Here is an 18,591-nt window from a genome sequence, read left to right as displayed (position 1 = left end):
CTTGTTGGTTATTACTGCATTGTCAGAACTAGAAGCACAAGCATTTCGCTACACTCGCATTAACATCTGCTAACCATGTGTATGTGACAAATAAAATTTGATTTGATTTGATTTATAATGGGGATATTGTTTAGTCATTTATTCATAAAATTCCTAACAAATGGTGATTAGCAATAGCTTGTTTTTCATCACCCAGGAGACTCTCAAGCAGGAGCGATGACTACTACTAGTATGCATTTGTACTTGCCTTTAACCCAAGCCAAAGTGTCAAATAGTTGCAGCTCTGATTTGAACAAGCAATGTTATTAAATTCAAAATGTTGGGTAGACATTTCAACTCTATGGCAAGCGTGAATGTCTGACTGAAAACGTTTATAAGCTTGCAGCTTGTTGTAGCTACAGTATGTTAAATCTAATCACATCATTGTTTTTGCTAGACAGTGTGGTATCGACAATCCTCACGAAGTGAAGAATCTTGTAGTGTGTGACCCCCGTCTGTGCACACCACTACGTTGGAAAGACAAAAAAAACTACAGGAAAGGTGGTGGTTTAATGTGAGAGGCTCAGCGATTTTGAAAGTTGTTTTAAATTTTTTATTTCACCTTTATTTAACCAGGTAGGCCAGTTGAGAACAAGTTCTCATTTACAACTGCAACCTGGCCAAGATAAAGCAAAGTAGTGCGACTAAAAACAACAACACAGAGTTACACATAAACAAACGTACAGTCAATAACACAATAGAAAAATCTATGTACAGTGTGTGCAAATGTAGAAGAGTAGGGAGGAAATGCAATAAATAGCCCATGGACGCGAAATAATTACAATTTAGCATTAACACTGGAGTGATAGATGTGCAGATGATGAAGTGCACATAGAGATACTGGGGTGCAAAAGAGCAAGAGGATAAGTAACTATGGGGGTGAGGTAGTTGGGTGTGTTATTTACAGATTGGTATTGTACAGGTACAGTGATCGATAAGCTGCTCTGACAGCTGATGCTTAAAGTTAGAGAGGGAGCAATAAGACTCCAGACTCAGTGATTTTTGCAATTCATTCCAGTCATTGGCAGCAGAGAACTGGAAGGAAAGGCAGCCAAAATAAGTTTTGGCTTTGGGGATGACCAGTGAAATATACCTGCTGGAGCGCGTGCTACAGGTGGTTGACGCTATGTGACCAGTGAGCTGAGATAAGGCGAGGCTTTACCTAGCATAGACTTATAGATGACCTGGAGACAGTGGGTTTGGCAACGAATATGTAGTGAGGTCCAGCAAATGAGAGCATACAGGTCCCATTGGTGGGTAGTATATGGGGCTTTGGAGACAAAACGGATGGCATTGTGATAGACTACATCCAGTTTGCTGAGTAGAACATTGGATGCTATTTTGTAAATGACATCACCGAAGTCGAGGATTGGTAGCATAGTCAGTTTTACGAGGGTTTGATTGGCAGCATGAGTGAAGGAGGTTTTGTTTGCGAAATAGGAAGCCGATTCTATATGTCATTTTGGATTGGAGTGTGCGGGCAGCGATCGGTTGAAGAGCATGCACTTAGTTTTACTTGCATTTAAAAGCAGTTGGAGGCCATGGAAGGACTGTTTATATGGCATTGAAGCTCGTTTGGAGGTTTGTTAGCACAGTGCCCAAAGAAGGGCCAGATGTATACAGAATGGTGTCGTCTGTGAAGAGGTGGATCAGAGAATCACCAGCAGCAGAGCAACATCATTGATCAGAGAAACAGAGAAAATGGCACCCCCATAGAAACTGCCAGAGGTCCGGACAACAGCCCCTCCGATTTGACACACTGAACTCTGGCTAAGAAGTAGTTGGTGAACCAGGCGAAGCAGTCATTTGAGAAGCCAAGGCTATTGAGTCTGCCGATAAGAATGCAGTGATTGACAGAGTCGAAAGCCTTGGCCAGGTCAATGAAGACGGCTGCACAGTACTGTCTTTTATCAATGGCGGTCATTTAGAACCTTGCTGCGGGAGGTGCTGAGATGTTGGCCAGGGTAGGGGTAGCCAGGTGGAAAGCATGGCCAGCCATAGAAAAATGCTAATTGAAATGATCGACTTTCGTAGATTTATCGGTGGTGACAATGTTTCCTCTCCTCAGGGCAGTGGGCAGCTGGGAGGAGGTGCTCTTATTTTCCATGAAATTTACAGTGTCCCAAAACTTTTTGGAATTAGTGCTACATGATGAAAATTTCTGTTTTGAAAAAGCTAGCCTTAGCTTTCCTAACTGAGTGAGTATATTGGTTCCTGACTTCCCTGAAAATGTGCATATCGCGGGGGCTTTTCGATGTTAATGCAGAACGCCACAGGATGTTTTCGTGCTGGTCAAGGGCAGTCAAGTCTGGGGTGAACGAAGGGCTATATCTGTTCTTAGTTCTACATTTTTGTAATGGCACACGCTTATTTAAGATGGTGGGGAATGCACTTTGAAAGAGCAACCAGGAATCCTGACGGGATGATTTCTATATATTTCCAGGATACCCGGGCCAGTTCGACTAGAAAGGCTTGCTCGCTGAAGTGTTTTAGAGAGCGTTTGACAGTGATGAGGGGTGGTCATTTGATCGCGGCCCTATTTCGCACACAGAAAATGAGGCAATGATCGCTGAGATCCTGGTTGTAGACAGCGGAGGTGTATTTAGAGGGCAAGTTGGTCAGGATGATATGCCCATGGCTAAGACGATGCCCATGGCTATGGATTTAGGGTTGTACCTAGTAGGTTCCTTGATAATTTGTATGAGATTGAGGGCATCTAGCTTAGATTGTAGGATGGCTGGGGTGTTAAGCATGTTCCAGTTTAGGTCACCTAACAGTACGAACTCTGAAGATAGACGGGGACAATCAATTCACATATGGTGTCTAGGGCACAGCTGGGGACTGTAGTGGGTCTATAACAAGTGGCAACAGTGACAGACTTGTTTCTGGAAAGGTGGGTTTTAAAACGTAGAAGCTTGAATTGTTTGGGCACAGACCTGGATAGTATGACATAACTCTGCAGGCTATTTCTGCAGTAAATTGCAACTCCGCCCCCTTTGGCAGTTCTATCTTGTCGGAAAATGGGATGGAAATTTCAGGATCTTTCATGGCCTTCCTAATCTAGGATTCAGACATGGCTAGGACATCCAGGTTGGCGGAGTGTGCTAAAGCAGTGAATGAAACAAACTTAGGGAGGAGGCTCGAATGTTAACATTCATGAAACCAAGGCTTTTACGGTTACAGAAGTCAACAAATTAGAGTGCCTGGGGAATGGGAGTGGAGCTACAGTGGGGAGAACAAGTATTTGATACACTGCCGATTTTGAAGGTTTTCCTACTTACAAAGCATGTAGAGGTCTGTTATTTTTTTATCATGCCCACATTATTCTGTCATATTTTAGAATGTAAAAAATTATGTGAATGTCAATGCATAATGCCATTGGGTAGGCCTATTAAAAAATGCATTATTCTTTTACCACTATCACTGTTTTTGGGTAGATGGAAAGTCAATTAAAAGGTAACTACAAAGTAGCAGAATCATGATTATTTGCATCAATCCAGTGCCCATTTTGTTTTTAAAACTTCATCACAAGTGGGCTACAGAAACACAGAAAACCAAACTGTCTGGCTGGTTCTCACCTGAATTAAAAGGTAACTATATACAAAAAAAGTTATTTTTTTTCCAGACCTAAAAAATGGTCCCCAGATGTAGTTTAAACATTGTGGTGGACTTGGAACATCCAATTTTGTTGTTTCCTATTTAAAAAAAGTGTGATTTTGAGAGAGAAAAAATGAAAATCAGTCCTCCGCTATATTATACAGTATATACCTTTTTTGTCATGGTATCGTTTGGTATCGATAATCTTTATTTTATTTTTTATTCTGCCCTCTAAAGGATTTTGCAGAAAAGAACATGGCAAAAAATACATTTTGCACTTTATTTTAACTATTTTCTTTGCTGTTACAGTAAATCTATCCAAATCAATGTAAGAACACAAGGGCATGCTCATTTAAAAGATGGCTAGTCATTATTAGCCTGGTTCTGTATGGAATGCAGGACTACAAAAATATATAGCAAAATTGATGTGACCAAATAATGTTCTGGTGCCACCACTGGAAAAGGTTAGTGTAGAACCCTGTGTTGGTTGTTCACCCACTCATAGGGAGTGTGAACTGGGTTTAGACTGTGGTGGGACAGAAAGGTTTGTTTAACCCATCTTGTGTGGCGGCAGGGTAGCCTAGTGGTTAGAGCGTTGGACTAGTAACCGGTTCAAACCCCCGAGCCGACAAGGTACAAATCTGTCGTTCTGCCCCTGAACAGGCAGTTAACCCACTGTTCCCAGGCCGTCATTGAAAAAATAAGAATGTGTTCTTAACTGACTTGCCTGGTTAAATAAAAAAGGTTAAAAAAATTAACTTGTAAGTCGCTCTGGATAAGAGCGTCTGCTAAATGACTTAAATGTAAATGTAAATGTGTCTTAATCTCAGGTGGAGCAGCGCGTGCTCAAGGACTTTATGGCAGAGAAGTTGCCGAGACGAACAGCCCATTTCCACTGTCACGGAGTGGACGTGTCCCTGGTCACCTCCGACTGGTTCCTAGCTGCGTTTGTGGAGAGGCTGACCAGTGACGTCCTGCTCAGAATTTGGGATGCCTTCCTGTACGAGGGCACCAAGGTCAATGGGTCTTGAGGAAGGGGTTGGGGTTTTTAGGTTACAGGTTACAGATGACAGGTTTTGAACGTATATTTCAGTGATATTGATGTTTTGATGTGTGGATTGTACCATATTAAAGTTACTTTTCATAAAGGTAATTGAGACAAATTCTTCAGAGAGGAATACCATTGCAATAATAGTCGGATGAGTGGTTATTTGGTGTTTTAGACATATTTCCAGAATGGGTCTCTAATGGTAGTACTGAGAAATGACAATAAGTGTCAGGATTTGGCCAGGGTTGTTCCGGGTTTTGGTCACTAGATGCCCCCATTGTGCTTTTTGACCTTATGTTTTTTCCCTTGTTCCCCATTATTATTTGCACCTGTGCCTCGTTTCCCCTGATTGTATTTAAACCCTTAGTTTCCCTCAGTTCTGTGCTCTGTGTTTGTATGTTAGCACCCAGCCCTAGTGTTCTGTGTATTCTTGTTGATTCCGGTGGATGCTCTTGTGGAATTCTGTTTTTGTTTTTGAGTATCTCTTGAGGCTTTTTTGTGCTATTCCTACCTCCTTTTGGATTTGCCATTTTTGTATTTAAGGACTTCTCCTTTTTTACTTTATTAAATACACCGTCTTAAGTACTGCTGTGTCTGCCTCATCTTCTGGGTTCTGCTGACTAGTCGTGGCTCAGTTGGTTAAGTGACTGTTTCTCACTCCGGAGACCCAGGTTCGTAACTGGGTCCTGACAGAAACACAGAGCCCAAAAATGAACCCAGAGGCAGCCAGTTCCCAGGACCTTTTTGCCATGCTGTCCCACCACCAGGAGACTGTCCAATGCCACGAAGCCGCCCTGGTTCAGCAAGAGGCCTTAATGGCTAGACATTGTCATCTTCTGTCGGAGATGCTGACTTCCATTAAGCAAATATCTGATCGTCTTACCCCGGCAACAGTTCCCGTCCCAGTACCTCAGATTCACGTACCCATGGCAGTTAACCCCCTGGCTGAACCTCGTCTTCCACCTCCCCAACGGTTCTCAGGTGATCCAAGTGCTTGTAAAGGGTTTCTCACCCAATGTTCTCTCTCCTTTGAGCTACAACCCTCGTCGTTTCCCACCGACCGGTCTAAGATCGCTTATATCATCACCCTGCTGTCGGAAAAAGCCCTGGCCTGGGCTACTGCTGTGTGGGATGCCCATAGTTCCTGCTGTGCCAGCTACTTTGCCTTTGCTGAGGAATTCAAACGACTGTTTCAAGGCCCAAGCAGTGGTTCTGACTCAGCCAAACAGCTCCTGACTCTCCACCAAGGTTGGCGCAGCGTGACGGACTATGCCATCCAGTTCCGCACGGTGGCAGCAGCAAGTGGCTGGAACAACGAGGCGCTCACGGTGTGCTTTCTGAAAGGCCTTTCCGACACTATCCAAGATGAACTGGCCACTCGGGAACCACCGGACAATCTCGAGTCCCTGATCAAGTTGGCCTCACGCATTGACCAGCGTCTGAGAGAGAGAGAACTCAACCGTAGACCTCTAGCCCCTATCAGTCCCAGCTCCGAGTCCCCACCTTTATCCTCGCTGGCTCCATCGGAACCCATGCAGATTGGACGCATCTCCCAGGCTGAGAGAGACCGCCGGATGAGGGAGCGCGCTGTCTATATTGCGGCAAACCGGGCCATTTCCGTTCCACGTGTCCCGGGCTCCAGGGAAACGCTCTGTCCCGTACAGACCGGGGGAACTGTAACGGAAACATAACCTCCTCCCATCCGTCCAACTCCCGTCTGCTCATTCCAGTCACCCTCTCCTGGGACAACCACAAGCTTCACCTTCAAGCCTTGGTAGACTCTGGAGCCGCAGGTAACTTCATGGATGGTGTCTGGGCGAAGGAGAATGGCGTTCCCTCTGAACCTCTAAGTGAACCCATGAGGGTCACTACATTGGATGGAAGCCCTTTGGGATCTGGACTTGTCACTCATGTCACTACCTCCTTGCGACTTTCAGTTTCACAACACCAGGAATTGATGAACTTTCATTTGATCTCCTGTTCCGAGTTCCCTCTCGTCCTTGGATACCCCTGGCTTCACAGCCATAACCCTCACATCGACTGGTCTGTGGGCACTATCAAGCAGTGGGGTCCTACGTGCCAAGCTACTTGTATTTTCCAGAATTCCCCGAGTTCTACTCCCGAGTCTTTAGAATCCATCGACCTGACCCGAGTTCCCGAGTGTTACCATGACCTCAAACTGGTGTTTAGCAAACAGAGGGCCACCATGCTACCACCCCATAGACCTTACGATTGCCCCATCGACCTGTTTCCGGGCACTTGCCCCCCAGGGGTCGGATCTTTTCCCTATCTCCACCCGAACGAGCTGCTATGGATACCTACATCAAGGACGCTCTGGAAGCAGGCCTCATGCGTCCATCCACCTCCCCGGCGGGAGCAGGGTTTTTTCTTTGTGGCCAAGAAAGACGGTGGATTACGTCCTTGCATCGACTACCGGGGACTCAATGCCATAACCGTCCGTAACCGTTACCCGCTACCCCTTATGGCCACAGCCTTCGAGCTGCTCCAGGAAGCAGTTGTTTTCACTAAGCTTGACCTGCGGAACGCATACCATCTTGTGCGGATCAGACCTGGTGACGAGTGGAAGACCGCTTTCAACACGCCTACTGGTCACTATGAATACTTGGTGATGCCCTTCGGCCTGACCAACGCCCCAGCGGTGTTCCAAGCGCTCATAAACAATGTGCTTAGGGATATGCTTAACATATTTGTGTTCGTTTACTTGGATGACATCCTCATCTTTTCGAGCTCCCTTCAAGAACACACTAAGCATGTCAGACAAGTACTCAAACGCCTCCTGGACAGCCATCTGTACGTTAAGCCGGAAAAATGTGAATTCCATTCATCCCGAGTACAATTCCTGGGATTTGTAGTGGAACCCGGTCGAGTCCAAATGGACCCCAGGAAGGTAGGGGCGGTAGCGGATTGGCCCACCCCCAAATCCGTTAAGGAAGTTCAGCGTTTCCTGGGCTTCACAAACTTCTACCGCAAGTTCATCAAGAACTTCAGCTTGGTGGCAGCCCCTCTCTCAGCTTTAACCAAGGGTGGCAATGCAAGGTTTTTGTGGGGAAGAGAAGCTGAGACGGCCTTCCAAGGACTCAAGCAGCGCGTTCTCTCTGCTCCCATCCTGATACTACCGACTACGGATGAACCATTTGTGGTGGAGGTAGACGCATCAGAGGTTGGTGTTGGAGCTGTCCTGTCTCAGAGGGGTGAAGACAAGAAGCTTCATCCGTGCGCTTTCTTCTCACACCGGCTTACCCCGACTGAGATGAACTACGATGTAGGGGATCGTGAACTCCTAGCGGTTAAGATGGCATTGAAGGAATGGAGACACTGGCTCGAGGGGGCTTCTCACCCGTTTCAAGTGCTTACGGACCACAAAAATCTGGAGTATATCCAGCAGGCGAAGCGGTTGAACTCTAGACAAGCTAGATGGTCTCTTTTCTTCAATCGATTCCAGTTTATCCTCACCTATCGGCCCGGGTCGAAGAATCTCAAACCGGATGCCCTGTCCCGAGTCTACGCTCCTGCCATTCGAGATGACACGGACATGCCTGTCCTTCCTGCTGCTAAGATTGTGGCTCCGATCTCGTGGCAAGTTGAGGATACCGTGAGACGTGCTCAAGCTAGCGAACCGGACCCGAAAGGAGGTCCTGCCAATTGGTTGTTTGTCCCCAAGGCAGTGAGGACTCAGGTCCTTCTGTGGGGGCACTCCTCTCGCCTCACCTGTCATCCGGGCGTAGGTCGCACCTTGGAGTTCATCCAGCGTAAGTTCTGGTGGCCTACCATAAGAGAAGATGTTGCCACTTTCGTCAATGCCTGTCCCGTGTGCTGCCAGGGCAAATCTTCTCACCTCCGCCCTCAAGGACTCCTTCACCCTTTACCTGTTCCCCACAGACCCTGGTCCCATATCTCATTGGACTTTATTACTGGACTTCCTCCATCCCATGGCAATACTACTATCCTAGTCATTATCGACAGGTTTTCAAAGGCGGCCAGGTTCGTCCCTCTGACTAAGTTACCTTCTGCCAAGGAAACGGCTGAGTTGGTAATTAATCATGTGTTCCGAGTCTTCGGCATTCCTCAAGATATGGTTTCTGACAGAGGTCCCCAGTTCGCCTCAAGGTTTTGGAAGGCCTTCTGCCAACTCATGGGGGCTTCTGCCAGTCTATCTTCAGGGTACCATCCGGAGTCCAACGGCCAAACAGAGAGGATGAATCAAGAGCTGGAAACCACCCTCCGATGTATGACTCGTGACAACCCGTCCACATGGTCATCCTTTATTGTTTGGGCCGAATACGCGCACAACACCTTGCGTTCCTCCTCCACTGGTATGTCCCCGCACGAGTGTCAGTTTGGCTATGCTCCTCCATTGTTCCCGGACCAGGAGGCAGAAGTCAGAGTGCCTTCAGCCTTGAAGTTCGTCAGACGCTGTCGGCTTATGTGGAGGAAGACCCGTCTTAATCTTATGCGTTCCTCACAGAGGTACCAACAACAAGCCAACAGACGTCGCCGTCCCGGGCCTACCCTGCGCCCCGGCCAGAGAGTCTGGCTCTCCACAAGAGACTTACCTCTACGGGTGGAGTCTCGCAAGCTGTCCCAAAAATACATCGGTCCCTTCAAGGTTGCCAGGAGAGTTAACCCAGTTTCTTATCGCCTACACTTACCCAGATCCCTTAAGATTAATCCCACATTTCACATTTCATTAAAACCTGTTGTTTTTTCTCCCCTTGTCCCGGCAGACAGACCTCCCCTCCGCCTCGTGTAATGGAGGCCAGCCGGCTTATACCGTCCATCGGATACTGGATTCCCGCCGGGTGCAGCGGTCCTGGCAGTATCTGGTGGACTGGGAAGGCTACGGTCCCGAGGAGCGCTCCTGGGTTCCTGCCAAAGACATCCTGGACCCTGACCTCATTCGTCAGTTCAGGGCCCTCCACCCTGAGAGAGCTGGTAGGAACGTCAGGAGCCGTTCCTAGGGGGGATTCTGTCAGGATTTGGCCAGGGTTGTTCCGGGTTTTGGTCACTAGATGCCCCCATTGTGCTTTTTGACCTTATGTTTTTCCCTTGTTCCCCATTATTATTTGCACCTGTGCCTCGTTTCCCCTGATTGTATTTAAACCCTTAGTTTCCCTCAGTTCTGTGCTCTGTGTTTGTATGTTAGCACCCAGCCCTAGTGTTCTGTGTATTCTTGTTGATTCCGGTGGATGCTCTTGTGGAATTCTGTTTTTGTTTTTGAGTATCTCTTGAGGCTTTTTTGTGCTATTCCTACCACCTTTTGGATTTGCCATTTTTGTATTTAAGGACTTCTCCTTTTTTACTTTATTAAATACACCGTCTTAAGTACTGCTGTGTCTGCCTCATCTTCTGGGTTCTGCTGACTATTCGTGGCTCAGTTGGTTAAGTGACTGTTTCTCACTCCGGAGACCCAGGTTCGTAACCGGGTCCTGACAATAAGTAATTTAAATATACAGGCAACTGCCAAACTAAAGGAAACACGGACATAAAGTGTCTTAATATGGCATTGGGTCACCACAAGCCATCAGAACCGTTCCAATGTGTCTTGGCAGAGATTCTACAACTGGAACTCTATTTGAGGGATGCGACTCCATTCTTCCACGATAAATTCCATAATTTGGTGTTTTGTTGATAATGGTGAAAAACACTGTCTCAGGTGCCACTCCCAAATCTCCCATGTGTTTAATTGGGTTGAGATCTGGTAACTGACACACACACACACACACACACTTTAAACCCCCTATGCTCCTTTGAGACCCCTCTTTCAAAGTCACTAAGATCTCTTCTAGCTATGGTGGGCAAAATAATGGGCAACTGGGCATTTTTATACATGATGGGATGTTTTAATAGCTTAATTAACTTTGGAACCACACCTGCTTTCAATATACTTTGTATCCCTCATTTACACAAGTGTTTATTTTATTTATCAGTAATAAAGGAAGCACTTATATCCAAAAAACAAAAAGGATTATGTAATTCACTGGGGTCAAGCTTCCTGACATCCAGGACCTATATACTAGGCGGTGTCAGGGGAAGGCCCCAAAAAATTGTCAATGACTCCAGTCACCCAAATCATAGACTGTTCTCTCAGCTAACGCACAGCAAGCAGTACCGGAGCGACCAAGTCTAGGTCTAAAAGGCCATGAGACTGCTGAACAATTAATAAAATGGCCACCCGGACTATTTACATTGAAACCCCCCTCCTTTGTTTTTACACTGCTGCTACTCACTGTTTATTATCTATGCATAGTCACTTTACAAATTACCTTGACTATCCTGTACACATTCACTATTGTCATAGTAGCAAGAAACAATACTACTTAATGGACATAATAGTTTATCACATTTTTACAGGTGATATTTCGCTATGCATTGGCGCTCTTCAAATACACAGAAGATGACATTCTAAAGATTCATCATAGTGTGGATATCTATCAGTACCTCCGTTTCATCACCAGAACCATCACAGACAGCAGGTAGATATGTTATCCCCTAAGCTCTTCTATAGATCTAATGAAGGACAATCTGATTGATGGCAATTAAATCAACTGCAGTAGTGCAACAATATACTATGTTAATTGCCTTGTGATGACACATTTACTTGTCAGTCATTTTTATTTTATTTGTGATCTCAGAAGCTAGGTTACCATCCATTTGGCAGCAGATTTCCGTGCAACTATTCTAAAAATAATATGCACATTTTCCCACCAGAGGTGTGTTTCCATCAAACTGAATTTGTACAGATAAATCTTCTTTGGGATGGGGGGCAGCATTTTCACTTTTGGATGAATATTGTTCCCAGAGTGAACTGCCTCCTACTCAGTCCCAAATGCTAATATATGCATATTATTATTAGTATTGGATAGAAAACTCTGACATTTCTAAAACTGTTTGAATTATGTCTGTGAGTATAACAGAACTCATATGGCAGGCAAAAACCTACAAAATTCCAAACAGGAAGTGGGAAATCTGAGGTTTGTAGTTTTTGAACTCAGCCCCTATCAAATTCACAGTGGGATATGTGTTATTTTTGCACTTCCTAAGGCTTCCACTAGAAGTCAACTGTCTTTAGAATGTTGTTTCAGGCTTCTCGTGTGAAGGGGGACCGGATGGAAGCTGTTTGACTAAGAGGTCTGCCAGCAGCCTCGTTCTCAGTCACGCGCATTTCACATGAGAGGTATCTCTTGTTCCATTGCTTTTCTACAGACAATGGAATTCTCCGGTTGGAACATTATTGAACAGTTATGATAACAACATCCTAAAGATTGATTCTATACTTAGTTTGACAAGTTTCTTCGACCTGTAATATAACTTTTTGAACTTTTCGTCCGACTGGACCTGAACGCGATTTTGGACTTGTTTACCAAACGCCCTAACAAAAGAAGCTATTGGACATAAATGAACATAAATGATGGACATTATCGAACAAAACAAGCATTTATTGTGGAACTACGATTACTGGGAGTGCATTCTAATGAGGATCATCAAAGGTAAGTTAATATTTATAATGCTATTTATGACTAATGTTGACAACCCAACATGGCGGATATTTCTCTGGCTGGTTTGGGCTCTGAGCGCCGTTCTCAGATTATGCTTTTTCTGTAAAGTTTTTTTGAAATCTGACACAGCGGTTGCATTAAGGAGAAGTTTATCTAAAGTTCCATGCATAACACTTGAATTTTCATCAACATTTATAATGAGTATTTCTGTGAATTCATGTGGCTCTGCAATATCACTGCATGTCTTGGAACTACTGAACATAACACGCCAAAGTAAAATAAGATTTTTGCATATGAATATGAACTTTATCAAACAAAACATATATGTATTGTGTAATATGAGTGTCATCTGATGAAGATCAAAGGTCATTTTCTCTATTTGTGCTTTTTGTGACTCCTCTCTTTGGCTGGAAAAATGGCTGGGTTTTTCTCACCAGGTGACCTAACAATCGTTTGTGGAGCTTTCGCTGTAAAGCATTTTTTTTAATCAGACACTGTGGCTGGATTAACGAGAATTTTATCTTTAAAATGGTGCCTAATGTTTGTTTGAGAAATTTGATTTATGAGATTTTTATTGCTTTGTATTTGGCGCCCTGCAATTTCATTGGCTGTTGGTGAGGAACACAGTCCTAGACAGGATAAAAAGCTCTACGTGATGACATTTGTGCACATTAAAAGCACTTTAGCGCTTAAAGCTGAAATCCACATAAGGGGAAACAGCACCACTGTTTGCCAGAGCCGGAGGAGATGGCCGCCGTTTTACGGTCTCCTAACCAATTGTGCTATTATGTGTTTTTTTTGCAATATTTGTAAATGATTTTGTACATAATGTCTCTGCAACCATACCTTATGGCAGAAAAGAGCTTGTGGATATCAGGACAGCGATCACTCACCTCGGATTAGACAAAGATTTTTTCAACAACAACAGCAGGACTCACACAATATTTTCCAAACACCCCGCAGGGCAGACATCCCAATTATTTGAATAAGGAAGCGATGCAGAGGAAGTAGAGCCGGATAGAAGGCGAGTAGGAAAGCTGCCGTTACCGTCAATATTACTCTCCAACGTGCAATCATTGGACAATAAACTAGACGAGGTACGATCACGAATATCCTACCAACGGGACATCAAAAACTGTAATGCCCTATGTTTCACGGAATCGTGGCTGAATGACGACATGGATATTCTAGCGGGATACACACTGCACCGGCAATTTAGAACAACCAGCACACAGCTGGTGCATAAAATCTAAGGAAGTCTCTACATTTTGCTCGCCTGAAGTAGAGTATATTGTGATAAATTGCAGGCCACACTACTTGCTTAGAGAGATCTCAGCTATACTTTTGTGGCTGTTTATTTACCACCACAATCAGATGCGGGCACAAAGACCACACTCAGTCAGCTGTATAAGGAAATAAGCAAACCACTCACCCAGAGGTGGCGCTCCTAGTGGCAGGAGGTAATGCAGGGAAACTTAAATCAGTTCTACCAAATCTCTATCAACATGTTAAATCCTGTTATGGCTGCATCCCTTTGTTCTCAATTTCTGCCTGAAGACATACCCAAATCTAACTGCCTGTATGTAGCTCAGCCCCAGAGGCAAGGATATGCATATTCTTGGTATCATTTGAATGGAAACATTCTGAAGTTTGTGGAAATGTTAATTGAATGTAGGAGAATATAACACAGTAGATCTGGTGGAAGAAAAGAGAAAGAAAGTTTTTTATTGTTGTGGTATCATCTTTCACATGTACTAGAATAGCCACACAGTCAGATAGGATGCTGGAGATAATTTTGATGGATAACATAAGAGGGCAACTGTAGGTGTGCAACGTTTCTGACTGATAACTTCAGGAATGGGTGAGCTACATGACATTTAGCATGAAGTCACCCAGGTGTCCCACACAAGTTTGGTTCCTGTCTTTTCTGAAGCACCCTTCATATTAACCCCTTCCACATTCCTGGCTTAGAAGACTGGTGCAGCCCCAACTCCTCCTGGAGAGTACTCAAAGGGAAGCCTGTTGATATTAATTAATAACAAATTCGATCCGAATGTATAAACTGTCAAAACAGATCCGAAAGGAAGGTGGATCATTTTAAATATTGGATGATACATTTATTTGGCTAATTAGTCTCCAGTACCAGTCAAAAGTTTGGAAACACCTACTTATTCAAGGGATTCTCTTTGTTTTGGAATGAGTTGAAATGTTAAAATAATGTAGGAGACTATAACACAATAGGTATGGCAAGAGAAAATCCAAAGATTTTCTTTTTTGAGTGACCTTGCGCTTACAATGGAAAGTATAGGGGCATACTGAATTCTAGCTCCCAGGATGCAATTCCTTTGGCTTACACAGGGTGTCAGCAGTCTATGTTCAAAACTAATATGAATGATCCGTTTTAGTACAGGGACAGTCTTGGAAATTCATATTTGGGTGCGCGATAAAGACCAGACGCACGTGCTAAAATTGGTTTCCTATTGAACATACTTCTTTCTGTAAGAAATATTATAGTTTGATTACATTTTAGGATATCTGAGGAGTAAATAGAAACATATTTTGACTTGTTGAAACAAAATTTAGGGGTAGATTTTCAGATTCCTTTCTCAGCATGTTGAACGAGTGGATTACTCAAATCGATGGCGACAACTAAACTGACTTTTTGGGATATAAAGAAGGATTTTATCTAACAAAACGACACTACATGTTATAGCTGGGACCATTTGGATGACAAATTAGAGGAGGATTTTCAAAAAGAAATTGAATATTTAATTGCTATTTGTGAATTTGTGAAACCTGTGCCAGTGTATAAATATTTTGATAAGAGGCACCTTTCCTCAATCAATCACATTGCATGCTTTCACTGTAATAGCTAAATTGGACAGTGCAGTTAGATTAACATTAATTTAAGCTTTCAACTGAAATAAGATACTTGTATGTACCTAAATATTTAATATCCACAATTTGTATGATTATTTATTTGAATTGCGCCCCTCCAGTTTCACCGGATGTTGTCCAGCTAGTGGGACTCCTAGCCCTAAGAATAACATACAGTGCATTCAAAAAGTATTCAGCCTTATTCTAAAATGTATTAAATAGTTTTTTCCCCTCATCAATCTACACACAATACCCCATAATGACAAAGCAAAAACACGTTTTTAGACATTGTTGCAAAAAAAATGAAACTGAAATGTCACATTTACGTAAGTATTCAGACCCTTTACTCAGTACATTTTTGAAGCACCTTTGGCAGCAACTACAGTCTTCTTGGGTATGACGCTACAAGCTTGGGTTGGAGTCAATAATATACATTTTTCAACCATACCACACATTTCTTGTTAACACACTATAGTTTTGGAAAGTCGGTTAGGACATCTACTTTGTGCATGACACAATTTTTCCAACAATTGTTTGCAGACAGATTATTTCACTTTTAACTCACTGTATAACAAATCCGGTGGGTCAGAAGTTTACATACAAAGTTGTCTGTGCCTTTAAACAGCTTGGAAATGTTCAGAAAATGATGTCATGGCTTTAAAAGCTTTTGATAGGCTAATTGACAAAATTTGAGTGAATGGGAGGAAAACCTGTGGATGTATTTCAAGGTCTACCTTCAAACTCAGTGCCTCTTTGCCTCATCATGGGAAAATCAACTGAAATCAGCCAAGGAGTCAGAAAAAATTGTGGTCTGGTTCATCCTTGGGAGCAATATCCAAATGCCTGAAGTTACCACGTTCATCTGTACAAACAATTGTATGCAAGTATAAACACCATGGGACCACTCAGCCGTCATACCGCTCAGGAAGGAGACGCGTTCTGTCTCGTAGAGATGAACGTACTTTGGTGCAAAAAGTGCAAATCAATCCCAGAACAATAGCAAAAGACCTTGTGAAGATGCTGAAGGAAACATGTACAAAAGTATCTATCCACAACAAAACAAGTCCTATGTCGACATAACCTGAAAGGCCGCTCAGCAAGGAAGAAGCCACTGCTTCAAAACCGCCATAGAAAAGCCAGACTAGGGTTTGCAACTGCACATGGGGACAAAGATGGTACTTTTTGGAGAAATGTCCTCTGGACTGTTGAAACAAAAATAGAACTGTTTGGCCATGATGACCATCGTTATGTTTGGAGGAAAAAGGGGGAGGCTTGCAAGCCGACAAACACCATCCCAACTGTGAAGCACAGGGGTGGAAGCATCATGTTGTGGGGGGTGCTTTGCTGCAGGAGGGACTGGTGCACTTCACAAAATAGATGGTAGGAAAATTATGTGGATATATTTCAGCAACATCTCAAGACACCAGTCAGGAAGTTAAAGCTTGGTCACAAATGGGTCTTCCAAATGGACAATGAGGCTCATACATACTCATACTTCGGGGCGGCAAGGTACAAATCTGTCGTTCTGCCCCTGAACAGGCAGTTAACATATGCCTGAACAGGCAGTTCTGCCCCTGAACACTGTTCCTAGGCCGTCATTGAAAATAAGAATTCGTTCTTAACTGACTTGCCTAGTTAAATAAAATACTTCCAAAGTTGTTGCAAAATGGCTTAAGGACAACAAAGTCAAGGTATTGGAGTGGCCATCACAAAGCCCTGACCTCAATCCTATAGAACATTTGTGGTTAGACCAGGAATAGTGTGTGTGAGCAAGGAGGCCTACAAACCTGACTCAGTTACACCAGCTCTGTCAGGAGGAATGGGCCAAAATTCACCCAACTTATTGTGGGAAGTTTTTGGAAGGCTACACAAAATGCTTGAGCCAGATAAACAATTAAAGGCAATGCTACCAAACACTATTTGAGTGTATGCAAACTTCTGACCCACTGGGAATGTGATCAAAGAAATAACAGCTGTTATTCTGACATTTCACATTCTTAAAATAAAGTGGTGATCCTAACTGACCTAAGATAGGGCATTTTAACTAGGCTTAAATGTCAGGAATTGTGAAAAACTGAGTTTAAATGTATTTGTCTAAGGTGTATGTAAACTTTCGACTTCAACTGTAAAAAACTGTTTCCACTGTCATTATGGAGTACAGTGTTTAATGAGGAAAACATTTAATTTAATCAATGTAACAAAATGTAGAAAAAGTCAAGGGGTCTGAATACTTTCCGAATGCACTTTATGTACAGCAGATTATTGTGTGGGACACTTTTAAATGTGCCTTTTAGAGGTCATGCAATTCAATATTCTTTCAAACAAAAAACATTTTTGTCAAAAGAGTTCATATAAACAAAGGAAATACAAGAAATAGCAGTACAGATGGATAGCAATAAAAACGATATCATAGAGGCACATAATAAGTTAGAGGAATAAGAAAAATAAAATGACTAACTTATTTGGAACGATCAAGTATAATGTATTATACAAAATAGAGCTAATTGGATGGAAAATTGTGAAAAATAAACCAATTATTGTTGAATCTTCAACATATAAATGCTACCAAACATTATTTACAGAAACCTACAGTCATCCATGATTCACCAATTCATATTTTGAAGGAGGAAGCAAAGTACTTTATGCGTATGTTCTCTTTTCAGTCTCCTCCATTTCCACTAACTGAAGTTAACTGTAAGTAATGATTTCCTGAATAATAGTGTAAAATTAACAGTTGTACAGAAACACTTGTGTGAGTGTCACAATCTTTTGAAACATACTCGGACCAACGTGCAGCGTGATCTGGGTTCCACATTTTTATTTATATAAAGTAAGTGAACCATATATCAAAACAATAAAGAAAGAATGAAACATGACGACAATGGAGTGCTAACATAGAACTACACCTAAACAATATCCCACAAAACACAAGAGAAAAATGCTACTTAAATATGATCCCCAATTAGAGACAACGATTACCAGCTGCCTCTAATTGGGAATCATGCAAAATCACCAACATAGAAAAACAATACTAGAACCCCACTTAGAAATAATAAACTAGACTTAACCCCCAGTCACGCCCTGACCTACTCTACCATAGAAAACAAGGTCTCTCTATGGTCAGGATGTGACAGTACCCCCCCCCCCCCCGGACTCTGGCTGCAAAACCTTAAACCAAAAGGGAGGGTTAGGGAGGGTGTCTAGTTTCGGTGGCGGCTCTGGTACGGGGCGAAGTACCCACTCATCCCGCGGATCTGCCGCATCGGGGGAGGCTCTGTGGTGAGGGACAAAGAACACGCTCAGCTCGCGGATCCACCATCTTTGGTGGCGGCTCTGGTGTGGGCCGGAGAACCCGATCATCCCGCGGATTCAGCCATGGACCCAGGCTGAACACAGTGCCTGGACTGGACCTAGATGCTGAGGAAGGCTCCTGCCATGGAGCGGGACTGGACGCCGGCCCTGGCCTAGTCATTGGTGCAGAGGAAGACTCCTGCCATGGAACGGGACTGGACG

At 43.5% G+C, this 18,591-nt stretch overlaps 1 pseudogene; it reads left to right on the top strand.

Moving 5' to 3' along the window:
- Window positions 1–18,591, top strand: part of LOC135506440 (TBC1 domain family member 2A-like) — a 60,269-nt pseudogene that overhangs the window by 16,188 nt on the left and 25,490 nt on the right.

Source organism: Oncorhynchus masou, chromosome 20, assembly GCF_036934945.1.
Source record: "Oncorhynchus masou masou isolate Uvic2021 chromosome 20, UVic_Omas_1.1, whole genome shotgun sequence".
Taxonomy (NCBI): Eukaryota; Metazoa; Chordata; class Actinopteri; order Salmoniformes; family Salmonidae; genus Oncorhynchus; species Oncorhynchus masou.
Note: the sequence above shows the minus strand (reverse complement) of the source record. Positions and strands in the feature narration are given on the sequence as shown.